Below are 17,692 nucleotides of genomic sequence, written 5' to 3' on the forward strand. Positions count from 1 at the left end.
TTGTAGTACTGAATATCGACAATAGGAATATCGTGATATAAGGACATTGTGGACAAAATATGGAAGACCAAAATATTGAATGTAAAGTGGATATAGATGAAGCATAGATTTACTATTCCTAACTCCACATCTCCATACCTGAAAGATATATATATTGTCAATGAACATATATATGAAGTTAGGTATAGGAAATCTGTACCTACCTTTTAATAATTCAGTTTTAATATTTTGTCCTCAGTATTTCCATATGACAATATTTTGTCTTTGATAGTCAAACCTAACATTTCAATTTCTTTATTTGTTGATAGCCATTCAAGCAAATGTAGTATATGTCATATAATGGCGGTACTTAAGAACATTAACCGTGCAATGGTACATTCCATACACTGAGGCATTATCATTAGTAATGGCCTCTTTAGTGAAGGGTGGTGATGGTGCACCTGCCAAAAACCGTCTGATCTCCCCTCCGTACTCTGAGCTCATTTAGAGGTTAAGGGAGCTCTCTGATTCTGATTTGGGAGAGCTTCAGTGCTACAATTTATTATGGAGGCAGATGAAAGAAATATAGTACACTGGGAAGAAGGTCTATTTAGATGATTTAAATATGGACCCTGAACAACTATCTGTGTGATCTGATATAGTTGCCAAGATCTCACATAGTTACATTTTTTAAAAGACATGCATACCCCTGTATTGAATTGTATTGTATTGTAATTGCATTTGTATAGCGCTTTTTACCCCTGACGAGGCGTCAAAGTGCTTTTTCGGCAAGTAGCACGCTACTCCGGGACCCACATAGGATTAGTGTTGAATTAGTATAGCGAAACATGCAAGTACATTTTAAGTGGTGGATATGTTAGTCAGTTATTTGTATTCGGAAGGAAAGCAGAAAGATAGAAGAGGAAAGAAGGTTTGTATTTATACAGCGCTTCTAACCCCTGATGGGGTGTTGAAGCGCTTTTTTTGCCGAGTAGCACGCTACTCCGGAAACTCATAAAGGATTAATGGTGAATTAGTATGGTGAAATATAAAAGTAATTTAAGTGGTGGATATTAGTCAGTGTTTTGGAGTGAGAAGGATAGCGGAGGGATAGAAGGGAAAAAAAGGTTTGGATTCATATAGCGCATGTTACCCCTGATGGGGTGTTGAAGCGCTTTTCTGGTGAGTAGCCGGATACTCCTTAATCCATAAAGGATTAGTGTTGAAAATTAGTATAGTGAAATATGAAGTAATTTGAGTGGTGGATAAGTTAGTCCGTTATTTGGATTGAGAAGGGTTGGGGAGGGGTAAAAAGGAAAAAAAAAGGTTTGCATTTATATAGTACTTGTAACCCTGATGAGGTGTTGAAACGCTCTGTTGGCGAGTAGCACGTGGCAATTTTAAACAAAAATAAGTAATATTACTGGCAGAATTGCCCAATGAATCCTCTTCAATCAGAGTTGGAAGGTTTATCACAATATATATTTTGTCTTGCTTTGCTCCAAGCCCTCAGTTCGCAGCAAATGACATCCTAACCTTAATAAGACTTGCATATTGTGGCTTCATATTTGCAAGAGAGAGAAGGAACTGGGCGTAGTGTGTCTTTCTGTCAGTATTAAGCAGATGTGAGAGATCATACAACATAGATCCTATATTTTCAACAGATGGCTATACTAATAACTAGGAAGTAAAAGTGTGCAATTACTGCTATAGTATAATTACTTACATCCTCCTAAAGAACAGTAGTTCAAGTTTAGACCTGAATCAATGGGTAGTGTCCTCTCGTTGAGTCTTGATCCTTGCTTCCTATGTTTACCAATTCATCATACTGCTAAAGGGGATATGGTGTCAACTTTTCAGCTAATTTTCAGAAAAAAATTATCTTATTCTGTTACTGCAGTTGTTCGCCCCTCACCCTTTGTTGTCCTATGAGGGATATGCACTTGACTTTCACCATTCTGGAAAGTTCCCTCCTCCATTGCTGTGTTTGTAGCACAGAATTGTATTTCAGCTATAGCTACGTGAGTTGCCAGGCTGTAGAAAACCTTAAGGGTTGCTGCTTGCGGTTTGCTGTTTAGGTGGTAACAGCTTTGTGATCTCCAGTAGCACGCCTGGTGCCTCAGCAATGCGCAGAAACTACCTAACTCAATCTACACTGTCTTTCCAAGCACAACAGCTTGAAGCTGTCTCTCTCTTTCTCTCTTACAGGATCTAATTGTTTCTCCATGCAGCCTATCAAACTTCTGTTGTGAATTATATGGTGGCTCAATTAGCTCAACTCAGCTCTCTAGCTGTTGCATCTACTTCCCCCTTTTTTAGGATTTAATTACTGGCTTTATTTTAAAAGTGTTGCCAGGTATTGTGGCCTTCAGCGCCTCTTCAGCAAAGCGACAAGAGTCTCCGCTCTCTCTTTGTAGTTTAAATCTTAGATGCCAGAAGACACTTAAACTGTGCCATTCCTGACAGCAGTCTCACCACAGGCCGCACAGCTTCAGCTTTACCTTCGGATGCCTGAGAAGGCAACCCCCAGCTCCCAGATCAGGGCACCTGTCCTACAGAATATCACTGATCTCCGAAAGAGTTGGTGCTGGACTGCCTTAAGCACTTCCCAGTTATCTAAGCAAGGACCTAGTAGCTGCCTCCTACCTCAGGAACTCCAGTTTCAATCTCTGCCAGTTCTAACAGGCCTTGCTGCACACCCTATTTGCAGAACATGTTGTATTCCTTCAAATCTGCAAGGGGACCCGGTAACAGCAACATCCAACATCCATCTCACTGCTCCTTCCCATGCAGATTCATTATTATATGCTGTGTGCCAAGATTCACTAGAATGCGAATGTGCTGGGAGAAGCCCCCAAGGTGCGTTCTTATCGGCCATTTAGCATGGCCACACCCCGAACTTACACCCTTCAACTTGATTTGGTCTATATGAGCTCTTTGCTCCTTGATACAAGCATTCCATTTATTGGGGATACAAGGAAGGGGTGTAACTGTCCTGAAGATGCCCCAGGGTTTGCATGTTATGCTGTTTTGGAAGGTGTCAGAGGGAAAGAGGGACTCAGGAATTTGTGAAAATTAGATCTTAATTCTTTCTTTAGAACCCAGGAGCTCTGGAACTCCATGAATTGCTCAAAAAGGAATTCTAGGATACTGTTGGTCTTCTGCTTATGGGTGGTGGTGAAAGTTGGTGGTGAAAGTTGGGATGAGCTTGTGTAAGTCTGTGAGAGGTAAAGGAAATTACTGGAATGAAGAGGGTACTGATTTGGGCACCCTATTTCTTTCTACAATTTTACAAAGAAAAGCCTCTGTCATACATACACTATTGCTGTATTTTTTATTTCTAGGCAGTGGTTAGAATTCCTCATGCGCCTCAATGCTCTCAGTCTAAGGAATGGAGTTGAATAGCTCAGTACATTGAAGAACAGCTCACCACCTCCCTCAGCAAAACCCCACCTCCAACTTCCGCTGACGCTAATACCTCAGCACTCAACCTCCACTGATGGATCTCCACCTGCGCCGACACACTGGCTCCCCTCAAGAAGGAGCCAGGCAAGCAACACTCCAAAATAGCCTGCTGGTTCTCTCCTGCCCTTCATGAGTCCAAAAGCACCTGTAGATGGCTCGAGAAGAGATGGAGGAGCAAAAAAACCCCGGTAGACCCCTCGGCCTTCAAAACCACTGTCACCGCACACCACCACCTCATTAGAACAACAGAGAAAGTGGCCCTACAAGAAAGGATCAAGGCACTCAATAGCAGATAACTTTTTGCTGTGGTCAAAGAATTTGCCAAACCCAGCAAAGACACAGCAGACATTCTACCGTCACAAGACCTCTGAAACAATCTCAGCACCTTCTTCCATCGCAAAATTAAGGAGATCTACGACAGCTTCAGCAGCCTCGATACCCAAGACACTCCCACCCCACATGCAATCACGGCACCCAATGACACAGAACCCCAGCAGACCCTGCTCAGCTGAACTCCAATCACCGCTGATGAATCCCTAAAGATCATAAAGAGCATCCACTACAGAGCATCCTCGGATCCCTTCCCGCACCACACCTTCAACAAAGCCAGCACCTCCATCGCCCCCAAACTCTACTGCACCATCAACTGCTCCCTCAACTCCGCCACCAGCCCGGAAGACTGGAAACAAGTAGAGTTCAACCCCTTGCTGAAGAAACCCTCTGCTGACCCAAAGGACCTCAAGACCATCTCTCTCCTCCCCTTCCCATCCATGGTCACCGTGAAGGCCATCAACGCCGAACTTTCCGAGTTCATTGAAGCAAACCATATCCTGAACCTCTCCCAACCAGCTTCCGAAGCAATTACGTCACTGAGACCGCTCTCCTCGCCACCCCAGATGACGTCCACGCCTTCCTCAAATGAGGTGAAACTGCAGCCCTCATCCTCCTGGACCTCTCTGCCGCCTTTGATACCTTTTCCCACCGAACCCTAGGCGCAAAACTCCATGACGCCGGCATCCGTGACAAAGCCCTGGAATAGATCCACTCTTTCCTCACCGGCCGAACACCGAGAGTCAGACTGCCAACGTTCCACTCTGAACCTACAGAGATCAGCTGCAGAGTGCCTCAGGGCTCCTCCCTGAGCCCCAATCTCTTCAACATCTAGATGGTCCGCTCCCAGCCATCATTAGGAACCACTGACTCAACATCGTCTCCTACGCCAATGACACCCAGCTGATTCTCTCCCTCCTCAATGAACCCACGGTCACCAAGAACAACTTCAACGATGGAATGAAGGCTGTCGCCACCTAGATGAAGGACAACTGCCTCAAGCTAAACTCTGAGAAGACCGAAGTACTCATCCTGGTCTCCACCCCATCCTCCTACTCTTGTTGGCCCACAGTTTTTTTAACCCCCTCCCACATCCACAGACCAAGCACGAAACCTCAGCATCAGCCTTGACTCCTCGCTCACCATGAACTGTCAGATTAACGGCATCTTATCATCCTGCTTCCACACGCTATGCCTGCTCCAAATGATCTTCAAGTGAATCCCCACTGAGTCCAGAAAGACAGTCGCCCATGCCCTTAGCATCAGCAGACTCGACTATGGCAACATACTCTACACAGGCATCACCCAGAAACTGCAGAACATTCAGAACGCTCCACCAGACTCATCCTCAATATTTCTGTCACAGTCAACAAAAGAATCACCTTCAAGCTCCACACACATGCCTACAAATCCCTACACAATGCGGGCCTGTGTACATCAACCACCGACTCCCATTCCACGCACCCACCAGAGACCTCCGCTCCGCCCAACTGGCCCTGGTTGCCAACCCACGTATCTGCAAGTCCACAGACGGAGGAAGATCCTTCTCCTACCTCGCAGCAAAGAACTGGAACACCCTGCCTCTCCACCTCAGGCAATCACCATCATAGCCTCAATTCAGGAAGGACCTCAAGACTTGGCTCTTCTACTGAACCACAGTACCTTCGACCGATTAGCAGTCCCCCCAGTGCCTTGAGACCCTTACGGTTAAGTAGTCACGCTTTACAAGGCACTTGATTGATTGAATATTTCATAAACTGTTTCAAAGATATGGAAATGTGGTTCCCACCCAAAACAACTAGGACCATTTTAAATTGGAATGATTTAGGAGTGTGCAAAAGGAGACACCTCAAGGGAACTACCACAAAAAACACTTTATCTGAGTACATTTCCCTGGAATTCTCATCATTGGTATGTGCCATTATTTGTGGTGGGGAGAAAGATTACACAAAATATCTAAAGAAATCTGATTTGGGTGTGTTTGTGTGCTTTCATGCAATGTTTTACTGAGTTGCAGGTGAGTTGCAGATGTGTGGTTGGTGTACAGTTGACATTGATATTAACTCATTTACCTTCTTCAAGTCTAAAGCCAGGGCTTCAGTAATTGCTTTCAGGTTGCCAATTCCATGGATATGGATATGTTTAAAATGTATATTAACAAGGAATAGGGGGGAGAAGGAGGTTAAACCAGACTAGGTCGGCCTCCAGTCAGTATCAGAAAATCAGGAACCCACTGTGAAAGGTTCAGAGACCTAGTTGGTGTGTGTGGTTACTGGCAATTTTGTCAGTGTGTACCAAAATGAGCAAGAAAAATTTCTTTCTAGAGTCCCCTCACTCACCGGGGTTTCCCCACGGTGACATGCTTCATCATTGGGGCCATCCCAGTTCTCTACGAAAAGGGGCGTGCTGCGACTAGCGAACTACGCAGGAGCACTATTTTGTGAAACGACTATGTGTGGTGTAAAGTGTTGTCGTGGTGGAGTGGGTATGTGATTAAAAATACCGTGCTAGTGGGCCTCAACAATTTATTTTGCTCCTAGTTTGGTATGTTAAAATGGGGTAACACTGTATTCTAACCTTAAATTTGGGCTAGATCAGTGTTCTGTGGTCGACATGTTTTAAGCTCCACAAGCTTTTCATCAGGACCATACAGGGTCCAGCCCTGTATTTTCCACTCTTTTATTTAAATAAATAGGTTGTGTTTCAAAATTATTTATTTGTTGTACTATGCGCTGTTAATGGTTAAACATGCAGTTGTATACATACGATTTGTATCCTATTCGTATTTCTGTAAAAGAGAATGACACTTGGTTAGTGGCAAACATCCCCCCTAAAGAGCAAGGGGATCACTCATGTAGCTCACTTTGTCTAGGGCGTGAGTGTGCCTTGTGCACCATATCGGCGCGTGCAGGCTTTCAAAACCAGTGCGAATATAAAAGAACTGTGAAAAAAGTGGTTTTTGTGAATTCACACATTTAAATGACACAGGACTTAATGTGACTATTTGAAAGCCTGCACGCGCCGATATGGTGCACAAGGCACACTCACGCCCTAGACAAAGTGAGCTACATGTGTGATCCCCTTGCTCTTTAGGGGGGATGTTTGCCACTAACCAAGTGTCATTCTCTTTTACAGAAATACGAATAGGATACAAATCGTATGTATACAAACGCATGTTTAACCATTAACAGCGCATAGTACAACAAATAAATAATTTTGAAACACAACCTATTTATTTAAATAAAGGAGTGGAAAATACAGGGCTGGACCCTGTATGGTCCTGATGAAAAGCTTGGGGAGCTTGAAACATGTCGACCACAGAACACTGATCTAGCCCAAATTTAAGGTTAGAATACAGTGTTACCCCATTTTAACATACCAAACTAGGAGCAGAATAAATTGTTGAGGCCCACTAGCACGGTATTTTTAATCACACACCCACTCCACCACCACAACACTTTACACCACACATAGTCGTTTCACAAAAGAGTGCTCCTGCGTAGTTCGCTAGTCGCAGCACGCCCCTTTTCATAGAGAACTGGGATAGCCCCAATGATGAAGCATGTCACCGTGGGGAAACCCCGGTGAGTGAGGGGACTCTAGAAAGAAATTTTTCTTTCTCATTTTGGTACACACTGACAAAATTGCCAGTAACCACACACACCAACTAGGTCTCTGAACCCTTCAAAGTGGGTTCCTAATTTTCTAAAATGTATATTATATATAAATGGCGGACCGTTGAAAATAAAGAAAAATAAGCAGCACAATATAACTGCTAAACTGCTAAATTTACCATTTCTATCACCCGGACTACAACCAAGTCTGCGGGCGTAGAACGAGCAGCAAGTGAACGTGAGAGTAACAACCATCTATTGCTTGCATTACATTATGAAACATGCAAACATGCACCCTTAAAGGTACGGAGGGTGTGGGAATTAGAAATCTGGGGGGACACAAAGTGGCACCAGGAATTCAACACGATGCAACAATCATATGCAGAAATGTATTTAAGAAAGCATAACTTCGAAATCCCCTTGACTTATAAGTCAACATTTAAATCCAGCCAAATTAAACAATAGAAAGACATCTGATTTGCAGAACTAGGTATTTAAATTCCAGAAGGTTCTGCTTGTTCACTTTGTCTTGCTTCAGGGAAGGCTTCAGCGGCTTTAACCTGTGTAAAAACACAGTGTGAGCCATGAAAAGACACTACGAGGTTTGCCGGCTGCCACAATGCAGCTTCGATTTTCAGATGGGTCAGTTCTATCTTGATTTAATGTAAGTTGACTCTGTCTACGTTGAGTGGTTCGGCTATAATCAGGGAAAATCAAATTGTTTTTTTTGGTTTGAGATATAGACCTCTTTTTGTCAGCCTCACGCAGGATCACCTTTCTCTCTCGGTTGGGTTGCCTAGCTCAACAAGTACGGTCTGTCGTGGATCAGTATACCCCCTTTGAGCCATTGGTTGTAAGTTAATAGGCCTTACTCACCATCACAGTTGAAGGGGACTCTTTTGTCAGTATCTCTCCATCATAAAAGCCCCTGGATTGACGCCTAAAGAGACCCCCAGCATCAAAGCTGTGGAAACACCCAACAAACATATTTGCTGCCCCTGTTGAATCTTTTATAAAACTCCAGCTGTGTCTTCTTCCATAGTAGTGCAGGAACTCACAGTGTTTGAAGTGACTATGAATGTCTTTGGCCCATTTAAACTCCTGGATTTTTGATCCCAGCTCAGAAATTTGTGCTACCCCTCAAGGGAGTAGCCAGAAAACAAATGCACCCCCCACTTTGAACTATGTTTGGCATGACTTAAGTGAGTGAATATTCAAAGTGCGCAGGCATAAACTTATCTAGAGTTCAAGGGTGTGGGCTTTGTAAAGTACAATTATCAAAACAAAATGTCTAAAAACATTTTATTTTTCAGGCATTCCTTAAGGAGTTCTTAAAAAACCAAAATCGGCTTGCTGAGGCTGATCTTCCGCATGGTTTTTGGGAGCCTCCCTCCAAGACAGTATGGTGCCTATATTAACATCCTAAACATCCAAATGGTGCTTCTAATCAACTTGCCCATATCACACTGAGTATACATTTGATTTTCCACCATTCTATGTTTTCCCAAATTCCAAATGCAGCAACTAAGGCATATGAAATTCCTACTCATTACCTTGTGAGATATAGCTTTAAGAAGATGCACACCTCCTATTTGTTCACCATTACAGGGGTTAAACTACACAAGATGAATTCTGGAACTGAAAAACTATCTTACTGTCAGGTAACAGGCCGGCACGGCAAGTATCAGGCTGGGCATATTTTAATTGTCCTCATCTATGTTCAATGTCAACTGCAAAATTGGTGAAGAAGACAATGAATACTGCAGTGTAATTCAGCCTTATATTTGAAGGAATATATGTTTACAGCAGTACCTAGTCATGTCAATAATTTAGGTTTTATTTTAGTATAAATCAGACAGAAAACAGTCAGTTCCGGATTAACACAAAAAGACAAAGAAGGCACCGCCCTCTGGGTCCCACTCCTTTTAGTGGTCTGTGACAACGGATCAAAATAATATTGATTTGATCTTGAAAGAAAATTACAATCAAGCTTTCTTAAATTGTTTCCAACGGTAGAAAAAGAATGAATCAACTCAAAGAAACAAAAACTTTACATTAAAGACTCTATAGAGAAAATACTGTATTAACATAATGTACCCATTAACAAATTAAAGTACATAAACCTGGGACATCAGATTCACATAACAGTTTCTCTAAAAACCTCATCTTCTGGCAACCTTTTCGAAGTTAAAACTACTAAAAAAGGTGTCATCAATCTTCCATGATAAAAGAACGACTGAACTCACTTGCCATTATGACCACTGAATATGACGTCTTGCAAAAGGTAGACTTCCAAGATATCCTGAAAGATTTCACCACAAACAAATTGAGGAACGTGAATATTTAAAGTATTGTTGGTTTAATAAAGAAAAAAATAAAACAATTGTTTAATGACATTAATAATTGTTGATGTTTCGTTTTGTGTAATGAAATTGGTTTATTAAAATTGATGGTTGGTAAAATTAACAACATATTAGGAGATAATTTGTGAGGGGGCTCGAAATTTCGACTACCTAGGGGCCTTCATAGGGTTTGATCCGGCACTGAAAACTGTGGACAAACTAATTGCTCTCAGCTCCAGGCTTAAGTGCTTGTAATGTGGTAGCGAAAGCAACGACCGCTGTACTCTCCAGTGCTGCACCAGAGTTCATCCTCTGTCATAATCCTCACACTCTACTTGTGATTTTAAACGTCAAAGTGCAGTCCACTGCCATCCACCCAAAAAAGTATCTATCAAAGGCCCATAGTCAGGCTTCTCTCAAGAGGTATCTGCCTGTAGATTACAATGCACAAAGATAATTTACGCAGCCTGTCACCAGGGCAATGCTGCTTGGGTCGCTGGCAAGTCCTCTGTGCATGTCACCAGCCTAGAGGGCTCCGTAGGTGCCCCTCAGCCCCTGCTTAAGCTTGTAGAGCGGGAGCCTAACAACGCAATTGCTACCACTCCGTGCAGCTCCGCCCTCTGTTTTTGCAAACTTTGCTCCATTGACAATGCTTATTATTGTCAGGTTTTGCAGTGCCTAAAAGATAAGTGTTAGAACTGGGTTCACCAATTCCGACACAGTAGCTTGGCGCGAGGCAGGTAGGCACCCGAAGGGTAGGTGTAAAGCAGAAGTGCAGCACACACTCACACTGAGACAGGTAGGCACACGCAATAAAATGACACCACACCAGATAATTTTTTCAAACAAGACTCTTTTATCCAGACTTCTTCAATGCAGGTAAGTAATTCCTACTATTTGCAGGCATCAAGTCAGACATTGTACATTTCTGAAATATCAGGCAAGTATCTCTGCAAATATATAGGCGCTGTCTAGTTAATAACATTTCCAGTAAACATGGGCATTAACCATAACATTTCCCAGGTCTGGTCTCAATACAAGAACATCTCTTTGCGCAAGGGGAATCATTGGGATATTGAAACCGAAGGATAAATTGCACAACAAAATCAGGTTTTACATTTCCTAACTTGGGTCACACTAGAGTGATCAGTTCCCAGAAAAGGAGGTGGCCTTAGGCAGAACAGTACAAGTTATCAGGTGGTTCTCAATAGGGGTGGGCGTAGTTCGCGAAGTAGCGCTACGCGAAGCTACTTAAAGTGCACTTCGCACTACGCAAACTTCACATAGCACTACGCGAGCTGCGTAGTAGCATGTTCGCACTGTGCAAGATGCGTTTTCAATGATTGCACAGTGCGGACAAGCATCCGGCACTGTGCAATCATTGAAAACGGCATCTTGCACAGTGCGAGCTGTAGTTTTCTGCTGCTCGAGTAGATTATTACTCGAGCTGCAGCTTTCTCAACGCGAACTGGTAGTTTCTCATTGAGAGCGGTCGTGAGCATACGCAACCACTCACAATGAGAAACTTTACCTCCCCGCGTTGAGAATCTCGCCAGGATGTCATTTTTGCTTGCTCGCGGTCGCGAACATGACGTTCAGGACCGCGAACAAGCAAAAAATGAGCGCTGCACTACGCTACGCTGCACTACGCGTGTTCGCACTGTGCTACGTGCAGTTCGCGTAGTGCGTAGTTGCGCAAACTTCGCAAACTCCGCGAGCGTAACGTAGTGCTTCGCCCAGGGTTAGTTCTCAAGCTCAGTTCCTGAGGCCTTGGATCCCTTACACTCCCCACTTCCTTCCGGCCTTGTAGGCCAATACGGCCTTTGTAGCGTTCCCAGGGCCAACAGGGCCCAGCTGCAGTCTCCGGCATGGGAGGGGCCGTCACGGGGCTGCCTCTTGGGCGTTCTGGAACTCCTTGGCAGCCCTGCTATCCCTGTGTTCTGTCGCCCTCCCCTGGGGGTAATACCTTTAGCTAAGGCCTACGGGAGGCCCAGGCTCCTCAGTGCAGCTCTGGGCAATTTTGGGGGACTCTCATGTCCCTGGAGCCCCCTCGCCGGAATGCGGGGACGGTCCCGGGCCTCCGATGCCTCCTCCGGCCCAGGAACAGATCAGGGAGCAGAGGGGCAGAGGCGCGCCCGCAGCCGCCAATCGCGGCGCGGCTCACGGGGGATGCGACTTCCTCCACCAATGGCTGCGCGGCTGGTGGGGGCGCTGCCTATGACGCAGCTGGCACCTCCATCACGTGACGGTGGTTCTGGCCTCTCAGGCCCAGCGCAGGCCTCCGCAATGCCGCAGCGTCCCTCCCCTGGCTTTGGGGGCTGCAGCGATGAAGGAGGCAACAGCCGTTCTCTAGGCGCCGGGGCCGTGGTGGTTATGACAGGCCCCCAGGTTTCCTCGCCAACCGGGCAGGGGCCCCGGTGGTGAGTTCAGCCCCGAATTAGCGCTTGGTGAACTGAGGCAATTAGCATCGCAGAAGAGTCCGTGAAGGCGACGGTGACTATGGCATGCAGTGCTTGGTTCGGCACAGCGCTTGAGAACACAGCAGGCCTTCCCCATTAACCACAGCGCTCTGGAGGCTCACATCTCAAGGGGGCAGACAGTTCTTCTAGCAGCAGTCTCTCTAAGTCCTGGCCAAATAGCGCATGGAATCAGTCACAGCTTGGGCCAGACAGCGCTGGTGAGATGATAGCACAGGGGGCACAGTTCAAGCAGTAGGCACTGGTTACCTGGTTGATCCCCCAGCAGTCCTCACAGCAGGTAGATGCTTCGTTACAGCGCTTGATGGTTCCAGCGCCCTTCTTGTGTAGTTTCTTGGGGGGAAAGAAGGGGGGTTGAGTTGGTGGCTTCAGATGCAGGATGGTTCCCCTTGGCACACTGGAGGTGGTTCCCTGGGTTACCCAAACGCTGGGCCAGATCAGCAGGCTGGCAGAGTCCCGCACCTAACTTAGAAAAGCAGTGTCTAGGCCAAGTCAGTCCCAGTGGTGTAGGTTCCTTCCCTAGGCCAGGCGGCCTAAATTCTTGCAGAGTTTCCACCAGGTCCAGTGGTGCCCCAACTGACAGGCAGGTTTCCCTCCTTTCCCCTTATCCCCGTAGGTCAGGTGAGCACTCTTTAGAGGCGGCAAAGCGTAACCCCTCCCCTAGTCTGGAAGGTTCCAGGAGCTTCTACATTGTAGGCTATGGGCTAAAAAGGCGGGATGGCAGTGTTACTGTATCCTGATGTCCCAGCCTGCTCCTGACTACTAGTGCGTTTCTACAAAGTCTACTCCGCAGTAGCAAGGGCCTGTGGCAGCCATGTTGTTGAGTGAGAGCACCTGCACCTCAGCACTGTTTGGCAGTGGTAAGGCGCCCAGAGACCTAGGTCCAACAAAAAGATGGTGGAAAACAAGGTGAAAGGGCAAAAAAACGGGGTAAGACCACCCTAGGGCTGAGAGGTATAACAATAAGGAACTCAATATTTTGCTCCACTACCTTCTTTATTTCCCTTTCTGCCTCTTTCACTCTGATTACTGCCTCAGTCAGTGATTTGTGATTTTAGCAGGTTTTCAATATTAATACTTCATAACTACTGCCTTTCTCATACCTCTTCCTAGTAAACAGAACAAAGGTTTGCCAAACAACATAACGTTTACCAATCAAACAAACAGGCTGCTAGCCTTTATTAGTGGTTTGTCACCACAACCAACTCAGGCCTATTGTATTGATCATAAGCTTTTAGGTTTTGCCTCTAGAGAATTTGCGTTCTGCTTATGAAATCTCTTGTAGTTAATATATCTTAAAAGTGGGCTCTTATCAATTCCCATCTCCGAATTACTGTTTGTGTGGAACTTTTTATTTGTTAACTTCCCCTGTCTACACGCATTTGTGATACTTTTAATAAAGCTGTTCACACGGTGTAAGCCCCTTTCACTGTCAAGATGAGACATCTTCTCACGAAAAAGACAGACAGATTCTAACAGTATGCTGGCATGCTTGCTTTTTATTACTTAGTTGTGTAAAGCAGATGCTTTAGCCTTAGAACGTTTGTGGCATTTCCTTTTCATGCCTCAGTACCTTTCTTTGCTCTTTGTAGGCATTATCGGATTCATTTGTTTAACTTAATCTATTTGGTCATTATGATCAAATTCTAAATGTTGTAAAAAACATCAAGCGTTAAAAATAAAGTTAATATACAAGAGTTATGATATATTTCACTACTAAACAGGCAGCCACAAGTGCCTTACGGACAACAGGGTCATGATTTGAATGGTGCAGCAGATGCAGTGGCACCAAGCCCAAAAATAATCAAACTCCTCTAAACACTTAATATGGCTCTTTACAACAGTGTGTCTTTTGCTTTCTCACCCTAAGTGTGCCGGTTATGCCCAGATGTGAGTCCCGGGCTCACTGTACCACTGGATTCAAGCTATCCTGGCTGATGAGGGGTGAAACCCTGAAACCTGTCCTAGGATGCTTGTTTCTGGTCCAGAGAGGGCCTGGCTTGGCAGTTTGGGCTGGACTGTTCCCATGAAGCACAGGGTCAAGGCTGATTTGCACATGGCCAGGTCTAAACTGGGGTGGTATGGTGAGTGAAATAATTAATGGATTTAACTCAGATCACTTGACTGGGGGTGAAAGTTTTGATTTGTTCTGCATTCCATACATCAACTTTGTGTCTTTTGCTGTCTCGCCCTAAGTGCACAGGGAATGCCCAGACGTGGGTCCCGGACTCACTGTGCCACTGGATTCAATCCATACTGGCTGGTGAGAGGTGAAACCCCAAAACCAGTCCGAGGATGCTTGTTTGCGGTCCAGTGAGGACCTGGCTTGGTAGTTCGGGCTGGATTGTTTCCATAAGGCAAAAGGTCAAGACTGATTTGCATATGGCCAGGTGTAAGCTGGGGTCGCATGGTGAGAAAAAGAATTAATGGATTTAACCCAGATCTCTTGACTGGGGGTGAATGCTTTGATTTGTTCTGCATTCCATCCATCAACTGTGTGTCTTTTGCTTTCTCGCCGTAAGTGCGCTGGGTACTCCCAGACGTGGGTCCCGGGCTCACTGTGCCACTGGATTCAAGCTATCCTGGCTGATGAGGGGTGAAACCCCAAAAACGGTCCTAGGATGCTTGTTTCTGGTCCAGGGAGGACCTGGCTTGGCATTTCAGGCTGGACTGTTCCCATTAGGCACAGGGTCAAGACTGATTTGCATATGGCCAGGTCTAAGCTGGGGTTGCACAGTGAGAAAAATAATTAATGGATTTAACCCAGATCTCTTGACTGGGGGTGAATGTTTTGATTTGTTCTGCATTCCTTCCATCAACTGTGTGTCTTTTGCTAGATTTTACAACTAAACAGGCAGTCACAAGTGAAGTTATCTAGCAAGCGTTAGGTTCATGACTTGAATAGTGCAGCAGGTTCAGTGGCACAAGGACTAAAAGCTCCAGGCACCCTGCTAAACACCATATATTGCTATATTGTACTACTAAACAGGCAGTCACAAGTACAGTTATCTTTCAGGCACTAGGGTCATGATTTGAATGGTGCCGAAGGTGCAGTGGCACTGGGCCAAAAGGTTGGCAGAACTCCTCTGAACACCTAATATAGCTATATTTTACTACCGAACAGGCAGTCACAAGTGCAGTTATCTAGCAATCACTAATGTCATGATTTCAATAGTGAGGCAGGTGCAGTGGCACAGGGACCATCAGCTCCAGGCACCCTACTAAACACCTAATATTGCTATATTTTACTACTAAAAAGGCAGTCACAAGTGCAGTTACATTGCAGATAACAAGCTCATGATTTGAATGATGCAGCAGGTGCAGTGGTACTGGGCCCAAAAGTTGTCAGAACTCCTCTACACACCTAACATTGCTAAATTTGATTACTATACAGGCAAACACAATTGCCCTTATCTTGCACTTAAACTGGGCTTTATTTGAATGGTGCAGCAGGTGCAGTTGCACTGGGGTCAAAATCTCTAGGGACCCCACTCTATGCAGAATATTGCTACATTTTTATTCTAAACAGGCAGTCAGAAGTGCAGTTATCAAGCAGGCACCAGAGCCATAATCTTGGTGGTGCTGCCGGTGCAGTGACACTATATTGTTATATTTAACTACTAAATAAGCAGACACAGGTGCAGTTACCTTGCAGGGACTAGGGTCATGTTTCCAATGTGGCACCAGGTGCTGTGACCCCAGGGCCCAAAGCTTTAGGAACCCCTATAAACAGCAAATATTGCAATATTTTGCAACTAAACAGGCAGTCACAAATACAGTTATCTTACTGGTACTAGGGGCATGATTTGAATGGTGCAGCATGTGCAGTGGCACCGGACCCAAAGTTGTCAGAACTCCTCTAAACAGATAATATTGTTGTTACATGAATGAATTCTATTATTCCCCTCTTTCATTTAATTTTTTAGAAAATTGCTAATACTTACTCACACTATACCACCAGTAAAAGCACAATATATTGCCTTTTTGTACATAAACACGTCATAATACTTTAACAGACTTTCTGTAACTTATATTGTACAAGTACTCAGCAAGCTACAACTTACAACAAAAAACAATCACATAGGTGAAACTTATTGCATTTACCAATGCTTGTTCATAAGGTAAGCACCAGGCTTTCAGACCCCTATAGCCGTGGGAGATACAAAACTGATCCATCTGTCGACTGTGGTTTGAAGGATGGTTTGCTTGAATCTAACCCACTAAAAGTGACGAAGAACTGGTCACAAAAATGAACATTCTTAGGGGTATCCTAATAGAAAATGATGATGTGCCTTAATATATGGAATAAAGACACTGTGACCTAAAGAGAAATTAAGCCAGAAACTAAGGTCTTTTAAGGTCCCCGAACAGTGAGATGGCGTACAATATTTGCACAATGTGAAGCGGGGGACCTTCCTCCAACACCCTGTCAAGTCAGTCCTTCTTTTATTTCTCCCTCTAGAGGAAAGTAGGCGTCACCTTTCAATTATTTACAATAAACGTGCAATCTGTTTTGTGAAAATGACATCAACTTGCAGATCATGTTTACGGAAAACACACGTATTCATTTTGATTTAAGTCACTCTGACATCTCCCTTTTCAGTTTCTAAGAGGCAACATGCAAATTGTTTCCTGCCCTCTGGAACTGAATTGCAAAATTTCAAGCACAGGCATGTGTCCTTAGCTTGTAATAAATAAATCTGTTGGGAAATAATAAAGAAACAATGCTATGGAAGTCCGACCTTAACAAAAGACTTGGACAACGTTGTGGGTTGAGAATATTTATTCGCGAGCGCCAGGAACGCAGTTCCGCCGCAGCTCACTTTCGCGGCATCCGAGATGAGCGCTTGCGCGCTCCCACAATCCCCCGGGGCGCACACTCTGAACACTAGAGCGCGTCGCCACATATCTCCTCCCTTTGGCACATCACAACAAATATAACACAACTATGCATAAATGTTGGAATAGTCCCCGGACTACCTTGGTAGTCTGTGAAATAGTACTAAATAGTCTTACTTGGTCTTCATGTCAAAGTCCTCGAACCTTTTGGGCGCCTTTATCAATCTGCCCATGTTATAAAAGAAATTGAGGCCTTAACATAGGTACTGTCTCCGAGGCACAAATCCTTATGGCCAGCAGTGCAGTTAAATAAAAAGGCTTTGTATAGTTCTACCATTTTGCAATAGTAATGAACAAATACATGAAATACAGAATGCATTAAGATAACGCCTATACCCCTATGATGCCTAACTAGATGTACCTAAGTGTACCTAGCATGTGTGTAGGTCCTAGAGAGCCAAGAATCCCCCTAGGAGTTAGTCTAACCCCTTTACCTTAGTGGGACTTCATCCTGATCTTGAGCTGGACACCCACAGATGGGTGATGGACGTCTCTGTCTCCTCTGGTTTGCTTGGGCAAAGGGAGGTATACTTATACTGGATAGGTGTCTTGGATTGACGTAATGTTGGTCAGAGGAAGATGTATT

At 44.7% G+C, this 17,692-nt stretch overlaps 1 protein-coding gene across 3 annotated transcripts in view; it reads right to left on the minus strand.

The window, feature by feature from the left end:
• The window catches only part of LOC147727604 (protein NipSnap homolog 3A-like), a 281,171-nt gene that overhangs the window by 229,255 nt on the left and 34,224 nt on the right, over nucleotides 1-17,692 (minus strand). The gene's annotated exons all lie outside the window — the stretch shown is intronic.

Source organism: Lissotriton vulgaris, chromosome 3_1 (genome assembly GCF_964263255.1).
Source record: "Lissotriton vulgaris chromosome 3_1, aLisVul1.2, whole genome shotgun sequence".
NCBI classification, from domain to species: Eukaryota; Metazoa; Chordata; class Amphibia; order Caudata; family Salamandridae; genus Lissotriton; species Lissotriton vulgaris.